At 37.4% G+C, this 21,734-nt stretch overlaps 1 protein-coding gene across 1 annotated transcript in view; it reads right to left on the bottom strand.

The window, feature by feature from the left end:
- The window catches only part of GMDS (GDP-mannose 4,6-dehydratase), a 578,975-nt gene that overhangs the window by 471,689 nt on the left and 85,552 nt on the right, over positions 1-21,734 (bottom strand). The gene's annotated exons all lie outside the window — the stretch shown is intronic.

Below are 21,734 nucleotides of genomic sequence, written 5' to 3'. Positions count from 1 at the left end.
TGACCATCACATAAATAACTACAAAACATTTGACTTTTTTCCACTTTAGTGAGATATAACTGATATACAGCACTGTGTAAGTTTAAAGTCTACAACATAATAATTTGAATTATGTTGTGAAGCAATTACTGCAATAAGTTTAGTTAGCATCTTCTCATATATATACATGTACAAAAAATGTACAAAAATTTTTTTTCTTTGTGATGAGAAGCCTTACTATTTACTTTCTTAACAACTTTTATATATACCATGTGGCAGTGTTAACTATAGTCATTACATTGCACATTTTAGTTCCAGTACTTATTTATCTCATAACTGTAAGTTTGTTCCTTTTGACCATCTCCTCTAATTCTTTCTCCACTAACCCCCTGCTTTTGGGAACCACATACCTCTCATCTCTTTCTTGATGAACTTTTTTTTTTTTTAAAGATTCCAGAGATGACTGAAATTATACAGTATTTATCTTTCTGTTTGACTTACTTCACTTAGCCTAATATCCTGAATGTCCATTAGTGTTTTCACAATGGCAGGATTTCTTCCTTTTCTAGGCTAAATAATATTCATATAAATATGTATAACACTTTTTTTTTATCCATGCATCTATCTATGGACACTTAGGTTGTTTCCATGTAATGGCTATTGTAAATAATATTGCTGTGAACATTGGGGTGCTGATACCTCTTCAACATAGTCAAGATGTCTGATTTTTTTTTTTTAAGATTTTATTTATTCATTCATGACAGACACACAGAGAGGCAGAGACATAGGCAGAGAGAGAAGCAGGCTCTACACAGGGAGCTTGATGTGGGACTCGATCCTGGGTCTCCAGGATCACACCCTGGGCCAAAGGCAGGCACTAAACCGCTGAGCCATCCAGGGATCCCCAGACGTCTGATTTTTAATCTACATTTTGCTTCTTTCTAGCTATAGGCCCAGACCTGACCTCCTCAAGACTCAGTTTGCTCAGTTTTCTCCCTTAAAGTTGGGACAATAATCAGACCCTACCTATAGGGTTGCTCAGAAGGCTAATGCTTATAGAATATTTCCACTAATTCTGCCCCATGATAAATATTGCCTGTTATTTTTTATTATTATTGTTATTATTATTATTACAAGCGTTGATAGATCCCACTCTCTCATCTACCACATTTTCATGTCTTCCGGAACATCAGCATATACTTGACACATGAATGAATGAATGAATGAATGAATGAATGAATGAATAAATGAAAAATATGTATGGCAAGGAAGATTGGAGCCAGGATATGAAGTGCCCACATTAAAAGTGTATACTTTTATTTGGTTAGGCTTTTGGGAATGGAGGTGATAATTAATTGAGAGCTTTGGCTTCTTTTTTTTAGACAGTTTTGGTTTAATCAGCTGGTGGTTTCTAAACTGTTTTGAAGAGCCTCAAGTTTGGCTGGAGGTAGGGGATGTGACCTAGAGAGGAGTGTGAGGCAAAATATATAGGAGGGACTCTCTGCTTTTCCACAATCCTTCATTGCTTTCCTGACGTCCAAGCCAGATATTTTTGTGGTATTCACTTTTGTATTATGTATTGGATTTCTGCTTACATTTCATTGGAAAAGGTTTTGTTGTTGTTTTTTTTTTTAATTTATTTATTCATGATGGACATAGAGACAGAGAGAGAGACAGAGACACAGGCAGAGGGAGAAGCAGGCCCCATGCAGGGAGCCCGACGTGGGACTCGACCTGGGGTCTCCAAGATCAGGCCCTGGGCTGAAGGCAGCACTAAACCGCTGGGCCACCCGGGCTGCCGTCCACTACTTTTTACCTTAAGTGGTAGATAACCCGAGTTTTCATTTCCTTATTATGCCTCAAAAATTACTGAGATATTGCATATTATTTTGCATAATATCAAGTATTTCCTAATTTAAAATAAATATAATAGGGTACATGGCAGAGAACAGGCCTTTAAGAAATTATAAAGGTTATGTCTTAAGATGGAAGGGCTCAGAAGATGTCAACAGGCTAAGAAAGGGAGCTAATGGAGAGAGATGGACAAATGAACAGAATGGAAGAATAGCTACCATGTCCAGAAGGGACTCAAGAGCAAACAGGAAGGACAATGGCTCCCCAAAGCTGGGGAGGAGAACAGGTGCAGGTGGAGATAGTTTAGTACTGGAAAGAGAAGTAAGGATGTCTCAGAAACTACATAGAGTCAAAGATGGTGTTTTGGAATAAAGAGAAAAATAAGACATTCAAAAAAATTCTTTTGTTTTGATGAAACCTAAAAAAAGTTACCAGTTGGCCAAACTGCAAAAAGTGATGCTCTGAAACAAATCATGAAGATAATCAAAATAGCGATCCTTTAACCTCTGATACAGCAGGCTCTGCCAATATTAGAAAAGCAATCCGTCACACACACGTTCAGAGCCCCTAACTTCAGTAGTTCATGACACTGGTTGCTAGCCCAGAAGAGATGCATGAGATACTGAACTTAAAGTATCCAATGACTTAGTCCAAAAGTATTGGGATATTTTGATAATATTCCAAAAAGGGAAGGAAAGACTTAGACATCAGATTGCTATACCTCTGAAACCCTAGAATTAACCATCTTATGCTTTAAAACCTTGAAACCTCTGCATCATTCTCAGGTCATCACTTTGGAGCCATCCACATCTGTAAGTCATCCCTCCCCTCGCCACATTGACGTATGCCGTCACCATCTACCTGGTAGGAACATCAACGATCTCGTAGTCTTCGCAGAGGTTCAATTCTTAACGAGATGCGTACGAAGAAGATCATGCTACAAAACACAGAACTTTTTCTCTACGATTTTCAAAGAATTATAAAGACTATCCAAGCCTACTAAATCTTCATAGAAATTCCCTTGAGCATACCAGATAATTCAGCAACTTAGAAACTAAAAGTAGTTACATTTCATGCATAATGAAACAGATGTGTTGCTGACAAGACGTCTTAACAAAATATTTATGTATTGACTCACATTTGAAATATGTTAGTGGTATTCCCTATTTAAAAGAATCCTGTGTAAAAGCCTCTGTAAAGGTTGTTGTAAATTAGACATTCTCAAAGTGGGACACCCATACCATAGAACTAAGCTCCCTGTTTCGGTCCAGTGTTTTGAAACACGTTTTTACTATTCCTGGAAGCACTTGCACATTTTTGTCAGATGTTGAGTGAGCAACAGGGTAAATAACGTTTCAAAAGCATTTTTAGAGCAGTAAAACCTTAAGTTCCTTGCTAAAGGGGCTGATCCAAAATAAATTAAATGCTGGTGTGACTAAGCCGAGTGTGGTAAATTCTGATTTGTAGTGTGAAAACCTCCAGTTAATAGATCTATTCAGTGACTCAACACGCACTTCGAAGTCATAAGTAGGGCAGCAGAGTATAAATACAAGACTTAAAAGCATCCTCTGGGTCCGTGTTCACATCTAAGAAGCTGGTGGTTGAAAGCAGGGTTTCTCAAAGCCCTGTCACCCTCTGGCATGCTGCATCAGTTTTGTGAAAGAGGTAGAGTTTAGGGAGCTGTGCTTCACAAAGACACCCGAAGGGGACTAAGTCCCTGGGAGCAACGTCTGCGGGTGTGTAGAAATACAGTGGAAAAGAAGGTAAAAACCGACTCTTGTGGGTTACACCGAAACCCTCAGATGCAACACGAAGGTGCTGCTGGCACACGGGGCTCCGAAGTCACGAATCATAAAATTAGACTCGGAGAGGGCCTTGCACATTAACTAAATCTGATCACTTCACACCAGTGAGGAAACCAAGACCCTAATAATATAAAATAGAGAAAGCTTCAAAAAACAAAACAAGAAAATCCTGTTCTTTTGCTGGCCCAAAGCTGTCTCAGACAGTTTAAGGAGGCAACCTGACTTTATCTTCCAGTACTTAACAGAGGAAAGGGCGGTAACTATTTTCTTATCACGTAGGAAAAATCACTGAAGAGCTAGCCAGTGCTTTGGTTTGAAGAGATAATCAATTTAGCTGACCTCATTAAAATGGATATAAGGACCAGATGTTTACCCTTTAATTTATCAATAACACTGCTACCACGTGTTGGATCATTTATGCATTTCCTTCGGTTTGGAAATCTAATAGGTGGACGACACAATCATCACAAAAGTCCGACGAAGAGGCACGCACAATGAACGTGCACGTAAGGATTGTGTAAGGTGTGTACTGCAAAATGGCTTTTTCAGTCACCTGAATTTAGGTCCATTAAAGAAAACAGGCGGTGCAGAGTAGAGCAGCTGTCCCAACACAAGCAGAAATGGAGCTGAAAATATTCCCACGCCAGTTCTCCTGAATCCAGTCCATTTTATGCTCTTGCGTGGATTCAAGGAAACAGAACTACTATTTAAAAGTACATTTACAAAGAAGCCTTTAAAGAGCGTCAAAATAAATTACTTTGAAGTGTTTTTCACCAACACGCCTCCAGCTTTCCCTTCTTTTCCTATTTGCTGTTCCACAGAACCCAACTGCGACTATATTTAACTGACTTTACAAGCTGTGGGGAGATTGAGTACACAAGGCAGGTCCCAACTGGAGCTATGTGCATTAACTGGATCCCAAGGTTTTTAGGTTTGGGAGTTTTCTTTTTCTTTTCTTTTTTTTTTTTAAGTGTCTTAAAATTACTTTATATCCTGGAAACAAAAAGAAATACTTAGAAGGCCCTCTTCTCGGGGTTTATTATGTAGACTGAGCCCTAAGATTTATTTTTTAGTAGTAAGAACAAGATGCTCAAGGCAAACACAGTCATGACACAACATTCTTCATTAAAAGTTTATATTTTATTATTTCTACAAAAAAAAAGTCCATTCCATCTAGCATATATATCACTATTGCTAGGGAGAGTAAACACTTCTCAAATGATTTTCTTTTAGAAGTAGGTATATAAAGATTAATTGTATTAGGAACTACCTAGGATGACAACAAAATCAAAACTTCCCACGGAGGTGAAATAAATTAATAATTTCACTGAGGTGAATCCCTCCCTGGCTTCAAAGTCTACTTCCAACAACACAAATGCTCTCTACAGAATTCTAGTCGAGGATTTCAACGCACAACTGGCTCTACCAATTATTACGTTATCCTACAGGAAAATCACTTACTGTTTAAGCTTTAGTTTCCTCATCTGTAAAATTAGAACTTAAACTTTAAAATAATCTCTGAAATTATTTTCACCTATAAGAAGTTTCAGATTAGCAATCCACAATAATTGAAGCTAAATCATATTCAACAGACTTGCTATTTCTGCAAAATTGGTAGATATTTGGCCATATATTGAGTTCTAATCACTCAGTAAGTTTATGTGTTATAGTTAGCTGATATTTCTAAGTGTATCAATACCCCTTTAATTATTAAGTGATATCTAATACAGCTTATCTCCTTCCATTCCATAAAAATTATACAGACCACAGTTAAAGTTCATAGCTTCCAACTAGCTTGAATACTTAGGAATTTGGGGGACTGTTGTTGTTGTTTAGATTTTACTTATTTATCATGAGAGACACAAAGGCAGAAACATAGGCAGAGGGAGAAGCAGGCTCCTGCAGGGAGCCCGATGCAGAACTCAATCTCAGGACCCTGGGATCACAACCTGAGCCAAAGACAGACGCTCAACCACTGAGCCACCCAGGTGCCCCGAAGATTAGCAATTTTGAATATGAATGTAATTGGACTACCTTTACATTGGCAAATTTCCCTTACACACATCTGAATTATTGGTGTTATTGGTGACCTATTATGATGTACTGAGAAAATGTGTTTTTATACCCTTGTCTATAAGGAGTTTTTAGCTTAAAAATATTTAATTTTATTTTCATTGAAGATCCCCAAAGGGAAGTGTAACTTTCCAAAATAGTTCTGTCATGTAAATATGAATGAGTCAGAGTGAATTCTGAGTAAATAGAGTTTATAATAGATGTGCAGGATAACCGTTTGTTGGCTATATAATCTTATGCTAGTAAGCTGCATTTCTTTGAAACTGTAAAACTGGGGGGATAAATTCTTATAATCAGTATGTAAGATAATGTATAAAAGCTCTTACTGTAATCTCTTGCTCACAATAATCTTCAGTATTAAGAATTTCTAATAACAAAATATATAGAAAACCACTCATGATCTCTGAGAATGTATAATACTATTAATCTAACACTGAATTTTCCAAATTTCAATCTCTCATTCTTTAAAAGCTTCATGACATTTATGCACTGTTCTTTACGTTTTTGTGTAAATCTTTTGATGTATCTTTTGTGTTCTGTTGTGTGTTTTTGTGCATTTTGCTGCATCTTTAACCTCATTCTAAGCAAATGTCGACAATGGAATCAAACATTAGAAATAGGGTAAATAATTTTCCCTAAGATAAACATAAAACTATTGATTTCAAATGTACTCCTTAAAATATTTTGTTATCTTCCCAATAGTTTTGAGAAAGGCAGATCAAAACTGCCATTTGCTAATCTGTGCTAGAATTCCAAATTAAATTTCACATATTCTGATAGGAACTCCGCCATTCTTAGGCATCATACACAAACTGATAGATCAATGTCATAAACATAGACAGTTTTCTAACGTGAAAATATTAACGTTGTAAACAAATACCTAAATCCCTATTTTTATCACCTTATATTTTGGCCTTATTTCTTTAAGATTGGCATTTTAAAGTCCCTTTATTAAAGAAAATATATGTAAGTGTACCTTCCTAAAAGGGCTATTTTTAATTAAATTAAATGCATTAAGGGACTTTATTGGTCAATTTGCTTCCTGCTACTACTGAATGCAACTAAATGAAAAAAAAAGAAGATAAAAAATATCATTTTTCAGATGATATAATTATATAACTTTAAAAAAGGATCTATTAAGCTACGTGGTTACAATATTATTATTCAAAATCAAGAGTTTTCCAATTTAAAAATAATAGTATGTAAGAAAATTACACTGGGGGGAATAAATCCTATTTACACTAGCAACAAAATTTAAATACCTAAAAATAGGATTAACAAAACACTAATAAAATTATATTAAAAAAACTTTAAGCTCTTCAAAGCTATAAAAACAGAAGGTATTTTAAAATACTGAAGAGCAATCCTTGTTCTTGGATTAGAAGATTCACTATACTCAATCTCAAATTTGATTCAATGCCAGGTGACAGGGTTTTAGATAGAGGTGATAAAGTTATATTAGTCAAATAAATATACAAGAATAACTTAGAAATCCTGCAAAAGACTAGTCGTGGGATGGAATTATGTTAGCCATTAAAATTATGTATTATGAAAACATGATAAAGCAGAGAGCAAAGATGCAACCAAAACATGGAGACAGTCCCAAATACATACAGAAATGTAGTATAAGATAAATATATTATATTTCAACCAATGAAGAAAAGATGAATTATTAAGTAAATGATACTGGGAAGTAGCATTTTGGAAAAAAATAAAGCTAAGCCCTATCTCATTCCTTACACAAAAATATATTTCAGGCACAACAAATAAAAATCGAAAATGAAATCTTAAAAATACTAGAAAAAGTATGGGTAAATATATTTATAATCTTTGATCAGGGAATATATTAAGCAGGACACAAACTCAAGATTGTGAAGAAAAAGACTGATAATTTGACTGACTACAGATTGATTACTTGGCAGATGAAAAATTTCTATATAGTGCCAAAAACTACCAAATAATTAAAAAGCAAGTGACAAAGTGGAGGAAAAATTACCTTCGCTATGACAAATAGCTAATGTTCACATATACAAAGAACATGCCTAAGAAGAAAAACAAACTATCCTTAGGAAAAAGATATAGTCATGAATAGGCAATCAGCAGAGAATATTTGTATAAATTGACAACAAATACATACACAAAGATACTGACCCCTCCTCAAAATGAAATAAATATAAATCAAAATGAGATATTATTATTATGTTACATCTATGTACATAAATAAGAGTGTGTATTCCAGCAAGGGGCAGAATAAAACATTTATGCAAATTTTAAAAGAATATGCATTGATATGTACATAAAAATATTTCTCAAAAGATTCAACAAAAAACTGTACTCTGAGGGAAGAACAGAACAGTAGGGTTGATGTGATGACAGAGACTTTCTATACAGTTGTTTGCCTTGTTTATAAAACACTTTTGTATCAGAAGTAAGAAAGTATTTATTAAGGCTACTTTTATGTTTTTACACATAAATATTCTCTATTCTTTGTATATATTCTTGCCAGTAATGCAGACAACTGCACATCACAATCTCAGTTACTGAAAATTTAAATGAAAATATTTGATATTTCAAGGTAGATTTTAGAGACAAAAATGGAAAAAGCCAGGAAGTATATTTAGTCTTTCTTCTTGAATACTTGGCCAGTCCACATTTTTCTGGACTTAAAAGGAAAGTGGCTTATAAGTACATACGATGATCCTATTTGGAAAATCTTTACCTCTATTTCAGAAATTCTGTTCGATATCAAAATGGTACATTAAATTTTCTTTTCTGTTCAAAATGCTTTAATAATTTTCATTAAACTAAAACACAAAAATAATATGTAAAAGCACTCTTATACTCAGAATTAAATTAAGATACTGGGAAGTGGTTAGGATCTATAATTCTGATTTTGGCACATAAAATAGGAAAGAAAGTCAGTGACCACAAGTATGCACCAACTCTTTTTCCAACTCAAATTCAGTAAAAGATTTTTTCCACCTAAACTTGGGCCACTCAACTTTCAGACATTCATTGTCTGGTGCCACCCAAAACTTTTTCTCTTGACTAATTCTGAGTTTATAGTATTAGATTAATAATTATAACATATCAATAAATGTAAGTACTGAAATGCCATTATATGAATGATCAGATTTTGTAAAAAGCCGAATTTTTCAAACTATTTATCACTAAGAGCCTGAACCTGAACTTCTGGCCAGACCCAGTGCTGTGCTGAATTTTATCTGGCTAAAGGCATATTCAATAAAAGTCTCTTACCAAGGAGATGAGGGGGAAAAAAAGAGTTTAGCTAGACCAAACCAGTCAATTCCAAAAGAGAACTGTAAATAGGTTGAATCATATGAAATGTACCCAACTGAGTTTACCTTCAGCTGTTTTCCTACTTTATACTGCTTGATCTAATAGTAAATCTTATTAAAGAGGCTGATTATCTTCACTGATTCTTTAATAGCATTCCTTTACTTTTTTCAACTTGTATGTAACATACTTTATTTTTGAAATATGTTTCCCAAACCAGAAGTGAGGCTCTTCCTTGTGGGATGCTTAGTCTCAAGCACTTCCACAATACTGGCATGAGTTTAGAAATGCTGACAGCTTAAAAAAAAAAAATTACTTGAGACTTTATATGTCCAATATGATACAATGCAGATGATTCAAACTATAAGGATATTTGTTATTACCAATTAAAAGTTTACATATAACCGAGGGTGCTTGGGTGGCTCAGTTGGTTAAGCTTTCAAGTCCTGATTTCTGCTCAGGCCATGGTCTAAGGGAGTAAAATCGAGCCTCACTTCAGACTCCATGCTCAGCAGGAAGTCTACTTGAGATTCTTTCCCTCATCTTCTCCCTCTCCCACCTGTGGTCTCAGTCTCTCTCTCTCTCTCTCTCTCTCAAATAAGTAAATTAATCTTAAAAAAAAAAAAGTTTACATATAACTGAGTTTATCTTTATGATTTCCCAGTAATTGTATTTAACAGACAAAACACAAAAAGAGATGAGAAAGTACAAAAAGGACAATTTTTCTCCTAATTTGACAATTAAAAAAATCAGAAAATTGGACAGTTTTCAAAAATTAAGCCAATTCATAGACTGATTTCAAAGATAATTACCATTTGGGTGGATGTCTTTTGTGGCTAAACCTTCTAACCAAATGCTCAAGATTTATTCTGGACCTCTCTCATAAATGGTTCCCCCATTTAAAAGAAAACATTTGACTTCCTTACCACCAATATATGACAGCTTAACATTTCAACCTAATTGCATCTGACTGACAGGAGAAGATTAGTGCGTCCCAAGCAGCAGATAAAAAGAACATAATTGTTTTAAATTTTTCAAATTCAGGCACCATGTTCATAGGAGCTCCCTATTAATGGAGCATTGGGGGATACCATATCTTTAAGAAAAATGAAGTGTGAGAAGAATAGCCATAATGCCAATTTCCTCTTTAGCAACAGCTCCATCAAAGTTGTTTTCTCTTTCTTATAGTGGAGGGGGGAGAACCAGGGTTTCTGATGAAAGGTGTTTTTTAATCAGTTTGTGAAGATTTTACAAATGTGAGTTGAAATTTATGTATTTGAAACCAAACACAATGGCCATAATTCTGAAAAGATATTTTAAACCAATCAACTTATAAAATCCAACTGAGCTATAAAGAAATAAATGAATCACAAAAGAAAAACTAAAATTATTTTTGGCATCTGTTAGGAGTGAGTTAAAAAAAGAAAGAAGTGAGTAGTAGGGTTACTTTTCTTTAAAGATTCAAGGAAGATGGGATACTTACAGGTTGTTGCTAAATGTTAAGAAGAATCTAAATAGATGGTATAGTGTTTTCTTCCTTTAAATCTTTTCAGTTGATGCCACTTTCAGCCACATGACTTAGAAAATTAAATGTATAATTCAGTACCTTAAAAACTGGTTAAGGGAACTGATTGGTTCCCTCATATTTATAAGTTGCGTGTCATAATCTCTAGGCAAAAGTATGAAGAATGGGGCACCTGGGTGGCTCAGCAGTTGAGCGTCTGCCTTTGGCTCAGGGCATGATCCCCGGAGTCCCTACATCAGGCTTCCCTCGGGGACCCTGCTTCTCCCACTGCCTGTGTCTCTGCCTCTCTTTCTGTGTCTCCCATGAGTAAATAAATAAAATCTTAAAAAAAGTATGAAGAATACTAGGCTCAGAGTAATTTTCAATTATTTGAAAAACATCTTTCTGAGGTAATTCAATTATATGTCTATTCCTATTACTATAAATCTGAAGGAAAAAAGTCCTACTAAAAAGATTTTTTTTTTTAAATTAAGAGAACATAATGAAAACTTCTAAATCCTAGAAGGGAAAGGGCCATGCTTTGCAGTGTCATTTCAAAGCATATGCTCAATAAATAAATGAAGTGAATGAGTAAATTAATGAGAACTGGGCATATAACCAAAGATTGACATTCACAACAAACTGAAAAGGTTGGTTTTGTTTGTTTTAAATATGTCTTAGAGGAGCACCTGGGTGGCTCAGCTGTTCAAGAGTCTGACTCTTGATCTTGGCTGAGGTCATGATCTCAGGACCCTGAGATCAAGCCCTAAGTTAGGCTCTGCACTGAGCGTGGAACCTGCTGAGATCCTCTCTCCTCCTCCTGCCCCTCCTCCCGGCTCTCACTCTCTATCTCAAAAAAATAAAAGAATAAAATAAAGTCTTAGAACATGTCCTTGATACCTAATCATTTTTAAAGATTTTCTTTATTCATTTGACAGAGAGAGCACAGCAGGAGAAGTGGCAGAGGAAGGGGAAGGAGCCCAACATGGGACTCGATCCCAGGACTCTGGGATCAAGACCTGAGCTGAGGGCAGATGATTAACCAACTGAGCCACCCAGGTGCCCCTTGATACCTGTTCAAATAAGATTGTATTGATACTTCAGGGATTTTTTTTTAAGATTTTATTTATTTATTCATGAGAGACACCAAGAGAGGGAGGCAGAGACACAGGCAGAGGGAGAAGCAGGTTCCATGCAGGGAGCCTGATGCGGGACTCGATCCCGGGACTCCAGGATCAGGCACTGAGCCGAAGGCAGGCACTAAACCGCTGAGCCACCCAGGCGTCCCTAGGGGTTTTCTTCATCAAAAAATCTTTAATACCATAATGTGGCAACAAAGTAAATAACTTTCTTCTTACAAGTCTAATGTCGAGTAAGAAACAATATGATTCACAACATCATTATTATAAAAAGATGAGCATGTTTGGGGTAGGTATTATTTTTGTCTCTGTGCATGAGCACTTTCTAATTTCTACTTTGAATATACTTCTATTTTCTTTGCACACACCAAATATCAACCCCAAACTTTGTTCAGTGTCCTATTAAAATGAGAACAAAAAACACTCAAGATTTTAAATGAGAGTCCAATGCCACAGCTTTGAGCATGTTGCTAACCTTGTAGAACAGAACATAAGACTATAACCAAATTATTATTATTAAAGAAAAAAAAGAACGGATTCAGATTTTTTTCTCTACTTGTGCACACATTAAACTTTTATTTCTTGGGACGCCTGGGTGGCTCAGGGGTTGAGCATCTGCCTTGGGCTCAGGGCGTTATCCTGGGATTTGGGATTGAGTCCTGCATTGGGCTCCCTGCAGGGAGCTTGCTTCTCCCTCTGCCGATGTCTCTGTTTCTCTCTCAGTATGTCTCTCATGAATAAATAAATACATAAAAAAATAAACTCTTATTTCTTTGTATTTCAGAGGAACTTAACTTCTGTGGAAAGTGCAAAAATGAGTGATAAACCTAACAACTCCATTAGTAACAGCAATACAGCATAGATTGTCTTTATAGACTCAATACATTCCAGAGTGGAGCTGCTCAAACTTTATTGTGCATCCAGAAAGAAGTGACATCTTGTTAAAATGCAAGGTCTGATTCCATCTGACTGGGGCAGGGCCAGAGACTGCTCTGGCTCTCTGGGACACAGGCTCTCAAAGGATAGTAGTGTTCATTTCTAAACCACAGTTTGGGCAGCAAGGTTCTAGAAAGACTTCCCCTAAGACAACTGCTTAAGTAGTCAAGTACATTCAAATTTATTGTCTTCTTTTTGAATGTGGACATTATGATATGGTCATTTTTGTGGTTGGAATGGGAGCCACCAGTCTCAGATACATTTTGAGTTGAGCTAGGAAACAAGCAAGTAGTTAAGAACTCTAAGTCTCAACCCAATTGACCAAAGAAAGCTAATCTGCTGCTTTGAATAAAAAAGAACACACATCCTATGGAGAATCTCAGTACACAGATGTTGTTTCAACCAAAGACGCTAGTGCTCATCTTGTCGTGTGAGTAAATATTTTCACTGCCAAAAGGAAATCTACAGAGGACAGACTTGCCAAAGAAATTAGGGCTCCAATAATTAGCAAACCACAAGCCACTACTCATCTTGCATCAGTCAGAGATGAATGGGAACACTTGCAAAAGTATTTCACCATTAGCCTGTTCTATGAAAAAGAACCACAGGGGTGAGGGGAACAGGAATTTTTAAATTCCTTTATTACACAACACAATTATGTGTTTCAGCCTAAACTAATGTTGGCACTGTTCAGCAGGATTTTTTCATTCCACAAGGGTAAAATGAGAAGCAGAACAAATAGACTGTCTATGTTAGCTTTTCCCAGTGTATCTAAGAGAGACATCTCTGTTTGGAAAGAGGCATTAAAACCTGCCTGCCTGATACAGTTCTGATTCACTATTGTCTCTAAGATGGTAGCTGAAACAAAAACAAACCTCAACCCCCAAGCCACATCAATCCCTCCTTCGTCTTGAAAGCACTATTCTTTCATTTTCAACTTCCACAGTGGCCTTTTCATCACCTTGCTGGTTCCAATTTTATTTTCCTCCATAGTAGTAATGTTGAAACACACACACACACACACACACACACACACACACACACACACACACACAAATGGCTTATATGTATACATAATAGAAACACAGACCAAGAGATTGTCTCATTCACATTCAAATAACTCCTCTGGTAGTCAACTTAGAGTAAGAAAACACTTTCTAAAGTATGGTGAGAGCAGAATACAAAAGAAAAGCATAAAATGCTCTATGATGTTTGTTTGTTTCCTGAAAAATGAAGGAGTCTACACCAACCTCGAATACATAATACCTACATGCCAAAACAAAACGGTGTTTCCCACATAGTAACACTTCAGAGAACCTTAATAAAGGAACTTCCAACCTTGATAAGAATCACAGATCACAACTGGTCGCTCCTTAGTAAAAATCCCCACTGGAAACCAGCTGACCATTTGAATGCTACTAAGATCACTGTTCTGAATTCCCTGCACTGCTGGGGGGGGAAAGGCAGGGATGAGGGTTTAGTAAAAATCCCTTCCAGATTGCTCCTAACCCTCACTCAAACCAGTACAACCAGATATGGTTACTATGGCTTTTCCTTCTCCAACTGGCGTAAGTGGGCGCTTCTTTTCCTCACTGTGTCCATCTTAATTAATTGCAGTCCTTCCCAAGTCCTTAGTTGTGAGAACTATACCCGTATCAAGAAACTTTAAAGTTAACTCTGCAGGAAAAGAAATCACCAAAAGTAAGCATATGGCTCAAGAAGATCAAATATTCTGTGCTCTGGGTAAGCAGTGACAAACATAGGTACTTTGGCCATATTTTCTTAAACGGAATTTTCCCCCAATATTTTAGAACTTTACAAAATCTCTCTGCCACCTGTTAAGGTAAACCAAGCCCAACTTTGGGTACATCTATTAAATGTAAGCCAAAAAGTTATCTTAAAAAACCTTTGTAAGTAATAGGCACAAATATGCACTTTATGGTCACATTATAATAGTATCATGCATAGAAGTGTATAAATGAACAAGGAAGCCAACAAAAAAAATATTTGAGTATAATATAATTCAATCCTTTTAGGAGACAACTATGAACTAGTTAAGCCTAAATATTAACATATTTTAAAATAAATTTTAAAAGAGAAATGTAAGCTTTTCCTCCAATGAAAAACAAGTAGCATTGTATTTTCCAAAAGATTTTTACAGTAGTTTTCATCTTTATAATTTGCAACTTATGCCAAAATGCTGCATCTGAACCCTAAGTAAATTTGGGACAGTGACTCTTCACCAGAAGAAAAATGACAATGGCAGCTGACATTTATGGACAGTGTCCAGTTACTGTGTGAGCATGTCACAAGCACAACTTCTTTCATTTAATCTTCGTTAAGATAAGTGAGCACTATTATGACTCCTCTTAAGAGGTGAAAACCATGCCAAACCCCAAATTTATTAATTCTTTTACATATTTTTGAAACTAATTCTTTAAAAATAATTCAATTTACCAAAACAAGACAGATTACAAATTTCTATATTTCTCTAAATATATACTGCTAGTTATTCTTGCAACCTGAACAAAGATTACACCTTATGCTCTTCAAAACATTTTTAATAAACTTTGCCAAAAGTATTATGCTAATTTTAGGTGTGCCTGGGTGGGTTAGTCGGCTAAGCATCTGCCTTCAGCTCAGGTCACGATTTCCATGTCCTAGGTTCGAGCTCCACATCAGGCTCACTGCTCAGTGGGGAGCCTGCCTCTCCCTCTCCCTCTCCCCACTGCTCATGCTGTCTCTCTCTCTCTCTCTCTCTCAAATAAATATATAAATAATCTTTTTTAAGTGAATTTTTAATTGAATTTTTTAAAGTATTATGCTACTTTTAGAGTATAATGAATCTTTAATTCTTTTTTTTTTTAATAAAGATTTTATTTATTTACTCATGAGAGAGACACACACACACAGAGTGAGAGGCAGAGACACAGGCAGAGGGAGAAGCAGGCTCCACGCAGGGAGCCGGACGTGGGACTCGATCCCAGGTCTCCAGGATCACGCCCTGGGCCGAAGGTGGCGCTACACTGCTGAGCAGCTGGGCTGCCCGGAATCTTTAATTTTATGTATACTTAAAAAAAAAAAAAAAAAAAAATTATGTATACTTTTGGCTCACTTATGCACTGAAACAAGCTATTTAAATAGTAATGAATGACTAATTGGGTGCTCACAGAGCACATACTGTATCCACTATCCTGCACATTATGAGTTCTGGGACAAAATTTATGAGTAAAGTAGAGGATAGAACAGTATCCTTAGGGAACTTCAAAGTGTTCCTTTGAGGATTTTGTTTCCATTTGGGTATACTTGAGGATCTGGAAATTCATTTTCAACATCAACAAAGGTGTGCTACGAAGTGCTGACCCAGAGGCAACTGGGAAGACCCCAGATCTCTACCATGACCCTCGAGCACTGGTTTTTCTAGGACAGACAAGAACCTACCTCAGGCTGGTGAAAAGAGGAAAGACCTCGATGAAGAAACCAAAGTACCCTTTTAAGAAGAGTTACTATTTCCCAAACTCTTCCTGCAACACAAAGAATGGCTAAAGGTTTGGTTTCAAAGAACCTCCAGGCTGTGACTCAGGCTGCTAAAAAGTCAGAAGAAGAAGAAGAAAGCCAAGACCTCAACCAAGCAAGTCACTAATGACAGGAGTCGCTGTCAATAAACTTAAAAGCAAGATTTGCCACAGATAAGCTACGATACAGCTAATTCATTCAGGAAAAACAGAGACCTGGCTCTGTGAGCATGTTTTACACCACAATATATTCACCAAGAAAAATAATATCCTGCCAAGGAACATCTTAATGACACAGGAAATTGTCTATGCCTGATAAGGTCATTGCCCTCAGAGGCAAAATCTCTTGAAACTAAGTTGGCCCCAGAGCCACACCAGGATATATATTCTAGTGTCGATAGATAGATAGATAGATAGATGATAGATAGATAGATAGATAGATAGATAGACGGACATGCATGCATACATATGGCCCATTTTCCAAGGATGGAAAGCCCACCTGACGAACAGTGTGGGTGCCTGGGCTCTAGTCATGACTCTGCCTGGAACTATGTGTCCTTGAAATCTTGAGTAAGTCAAAGTATATAGAGGCCAGGTTTGACACTGGTGAAAAGGAACAGATTAGGGAAGTTTGGTAGTTCTCAAATTTTCCTCCCATGGAACACCGGTATTGCACAATTTCAGAGTGTGGTTTTCTGTAGCTAAAATCAAATAATAGGCATCTGTTTGCAAAGTTCTTTCTCATGATTGTTTTCTTATACTTCTCCAGCTTGAAACTACTTACCAGCTAAGAGCAAGCAGAAATTGATTACTAACAGAAAAGAATACATTTGTTTTTGTTTTCCAGTATCATTTGTTAGCGGTTAGAATTTTGAACTTCATATTTAAACTAGTTATATCTATCACTAATAAAAGTATTCCTAGTACAAATGATAGACTCAAAAACACCAAGTTTTCATGATGATCCACCACATACCTACACACACACACACACACACACACACACACACACACCCCTTCCTGGTGCTTCGCTAGTGACCAGATTTGAGACTTGCTAGATTAGTAACATCTAAAAAGTGGCCCTAGATTGAGAGGAGAACACATATGTGATATGCAGTGAGGTGATGCATATGTCCTCCTCACTTGCACTACTTTCGGGGACATGGAGCTCCCTCTAGATCACCAGGTTTGGGGGCCACTGCAGTTTCCCTTCATTCTTGCCATCCTGTGTGCCTGCAGTCATCTTTCTCTATCACTTTATATGCACTTTATATCTAGGGAATAAAGAACTGGAGGAACAACAGCCCATTGATTTAGACAGTTTGTAACTTTCTCATTGATTGCAGCACTACAATGCTGCTGTGAAACTGTCCTAAGTAAAGTGTGGGCAAGCTCTTAAGATGTCCAATCACACTGATACAGGCTAGGTTTATAATACCGAATGCTGGTGAGTATGTGGCCCAGACGACAACAAGAAACTATCCTAACAATTAACAGGAACTAGAAAAACCACTAATGAGAAGGGTATGAAATCATGTCATCTACCTTGATTCTCAAGTAGAAAAAGGATCACAAGTGAAAAGTCAGATTTCTAAACCTAACCAGGTAATGTAGGATTCTTAAGGCTGAGAGAGGCAAACAGTAACTAGCCTATGTCTTCAGATAAATAGAACCAAGTGGATTGTGTGTGTCGTGTGTGTGTGTGTGTGTGTGTGTAGATTTATTCTAAAAAACTGGCTCACAGTTCTGGAGGCTAAGAAGTTCCAAGATCTGTAGTCAGAAAGTTGGAAACATGAAAGTGAATGGTGTAGTTCCAGTCTAATAGCCCATAGGTTCAAGACTGAAGAAGAGCTAATGTTTCCGTTTGGGTCCAAAGTCAGAGAAAGACTGCTGTCCCATCTCAAGGCATTCAGGCAAGAGGAGGTCCCTCTTAGTTAAAGGAGGGTCAACCCTTTTGTTCTATTCAGGACTTCCACTGATGAGATGATACCCACCCACATTACTACACCCACATTAAGGAGGGCCACATTACTCAGTCTACAGATTCAAATGTTAATCTCATCCAGAAATACCCTCACAGATGCACCTACAATGTTTGACCAGATGTCTGAGCATCCTGTGGTCCAAATGAGTTAACACATAAAATTTATCATCACAAGTGCACTCCTTCTCAAGGTGGTACCCATATTCATCATACCTCCTTAAATCTCCAAATAAACAATAACAAATACATAATTCAGCCTAACATGATAAAACTACCTTATGTACAACTGAAAATGCATTAATCCCCAGAAGAGGAGCTAAAGTCTTTGAATGAAGTTTGTTCTTCTCCCTAATAACCCATTAGGTTAAATACTGTTATATAAAATAATATTTAAAGAAATATTATGAAATAAAGTCAATATATCTTGAGTTACATGATAAGGGAATAAGAGAGGGAAGAAAACAAAGGTATTTCCTGTATATACAATATTTTATATATATAGTGCATGTGTGTATATACACACAATATGCATATACACACACATGCACATAACATGTATACGCATTAACAAAATAAAGAGAAAATTACTCATGACAATTACAGTCCTTGTTTCTGTAAAGGTCAAGTCACTGTAGCTAGTATTTATAACTACTTTCTTTCACTACCCATTCTGTATTCTTTTGCATTCAGCAAGCACCTCAGCTCATCATGGTTTCTTTACCAGGTGGGGTACCCCAAACCTTTATTCTTGAAGCTCCAGGCTATTTATAGTCTTGCCTGGATTGGGTTGTTGTAGTTTTCCAATGACCATAATACAGGGCATAGTAATACTAAGAAATACCCTGAGGGATCTTCTGTATTCAAGAGAAACTCTTCCTTGCCTCCACTATGAAGCAATAGTATGATTTCCTCTTGGTAGTCAGGATCAATCACTCCAGCTAACACTGTAACACCTTTCTTTGCCTGCTGAATCAGAGGCATGAAGAGTCTGAAGCGGCAGGTGGCAATCTTAAACTAGTTCAATGGGATCATTGTTGTGTTTCCCGTGGAAACATTCTTCCTTCTGGAACTAAGACTTCCAGGGTACAGAGCATAAAATCGTGGGAAGAGGCATCAAGAGTTTTCACAGTAGGTCACTAGGGACAAAAATGGGTGGTGCCGCTCCCATTTCCATCTCTTGATATCTGGACCTGTAAATCCTGGCTATGAGAAGAAACACCTGATTCAGAACATATACAGCCTTCTAGTGAACCTGGCTCAAGCCCCACAAGGTAATGGCACCTAACTGGCACTGTAACTGAGTTTTCAAAGACAATTCCACCATTCGATCAAGGCAATTGCTTCAAGGTACAGGAGAACATGATAAAATAGGTGAATTCCACTGACCCAATGATACAAGAGAATTCCTTGATCAGATGCAATGTTGTGTGGAAAACCATGATGGTAGATAAGGCATTCTATAACTCCATAGAGGAGAGTTTTGGAAGAAACTCTGCATATAGGAAATGCAAATCTATATCCAGAGTGTCTATTGCAGTAAATGCTGCCTGCCCTTACCATGAGGGAAGCAGTCCAGTGTAAATAACTTCAATCAAACTCAATCCCTAGTAGTTGGCTGATGACCCTAGGGAATGGTGCCCCATAAAGGGGCTCAGTGTTAGTCTCTGTTGCTGGCAAATTTGGGCGGCCAGCAGCGCACATTTCCAGGTCAGCCTTGGCGAACGCAAATCCATGTTACTAAGAACGTATATAACTCCACCACTGCCACCATGGCCACTTTGTTCATAAGCCAGCCCACCGGGTGATAATAGAGGTAGCTGGGGAAGAGGCTAACAAATATCCAGAGAATAGGTTATCCTATCCACTTGATAATGAAAATTTTCCTCTGCTGAGGAAAATTCATATGAGACACAAAATCCTTTTCTTTTTTTTTTTTTCTTTTTTTTATTTTGGCCATCAGAGACCTACTCACACATCTCTTCCTGAAATTTCTTTGTCACCAATTTTCCTATCATGTTCCCTCCAACTCCCTGACTATCCAGCCAAACCGTTGGCCTGATGAACTAGTACATAATTGCACATCTGGCCATCTCTCCTTCCAAGCAAAATGAACCATCAGGTAATCTGCTCAAAGTTCTGCCCACTGGGCTGATTTCCCTTCACCAATGTCTTTCAAGTCTGTCCCAGAAAGGGACTGTACTGCTGCAGCTATCCACTTTCAGGGGGACTTACAAAACTATCTGGAAACTAGGCCCAAGTCTTCTCTTCCTCTATGAGCTGATCATAAAGAACACCTTTCAAAATCAGATGCAATTGAGGAGAGAGAAGGCAGTGTAATGAAAGCAGGGCCATGGGCACGTGGGTTACTTCTTCTTGTAACTTCTCTGTGCCCTCTGGGTCTTCTCAAGTTGATCTCATATATGCCACTTCCATCTGATGACACAGTGCTGTTGTGTATACCCAACTTTATGACTTGGTGGGTCAGATGATATCCAGCTCAGATTGCAAGGCTTATGGTTAAGTGTTCGGTCTCTACAAAGGTCTACTAGCAGACCAAAAAAGCTGTTTCTCATGTTTCTCAAGAGGATGGTAATTACCAGTGGATGATGGCAGGGCTTTGCTCCAAAATCCTATGGGCCTATGTTGCAATTTACCTATACAGGTCAGCCAAAGGCTCCAAGCAGCATCCCTATCTTTCACTGGTATTTCAAATGCCAATGAATCTGCTGGATCATATGGCCCAACCGGCAGAGCAGCTACATGAAAGCCTGGACCTACTGCAGAGCCTTATCTTCTTCTGTGCCCCACACACAACTAGTAATTTTTCCAGTCACTCAGTAAATGGGCCACAGTAATATACCCAAATGAATACGCTGCCCACAAAATTCAAATAGGTCCAAAAATTGCAAGAAGGACCAAATGCAACAACTCGCCCTTTACTTTAGAAGCAGTATCTTTCATGCCCCATGCCACCCCTGAAATTTTAATGAGATAAAGTCCTCTGAATTTTAGTTGGATTTATTTCCTACCCTCTAACAACCAAATATCATACCAGTAAGTCTAGAGCAGTTACTACTCCTTACTCACTAGACCAATGAGTAGAGTGTCATCAACATAAAGGGCCAATGTGATATCCTGTGGAAGGGAAAGGTGATCAAGATCCCTGTCAACTAAACTGTGACACAGGACTGGAGAGCTGAGATACCCCTGAGATATATCCCTGACAGTGAAGGTGTATTGCTGGCCTTGCCAGCTGAAAGCCGAATACTTCTGATAACCTAATTCACAGGTATGAAGAAAAAGCATTTGCCAGACTAACAGCAGAATACCAGGGGGATGTGTTGATTTGCTCAAGCAATGAAACCATACCTTATACGGTAGCTGCAATCAGACTCACCACTTGGTTAAGCTTCCAATAATTTACTGTCATTCTCCAAAATCCATGTCTTCCACCAGGACAAAGAAGCAAATTGAATATGACTGGAATCACTAACTCTGCATCTTACCTGTTCTTAATAGTGGCACTCATCTGTACAATCTGTCAAGGAATGCACTATTGGTTTTGATTTACTATTTTCCTAGATAGAAACAGTTCTAGTGGCTTCCACTTGGTTTTTCCCACGACAGCCCTCACTCCACAGGTCAAAA

This window comes from Vulpes lagopus, chromosome 10 (genome assembly GCF_018345385.1).
Source record: "Vulpes lagopus strain Blue_001 chromosome 10, ASM1834538v1, whole genome shotgun sequence".
In the NCBI taxonomy this organism is placed as follows: domain Eukaryota; kingdom Metazoa; phylum Chordata; class Mammalia; order Carnivora; family Canidae; genus Vulpes; species Vulpes lagopus.
This window is presented reverse-complemented; position numbering and strand designations above follow the sequence as displayed.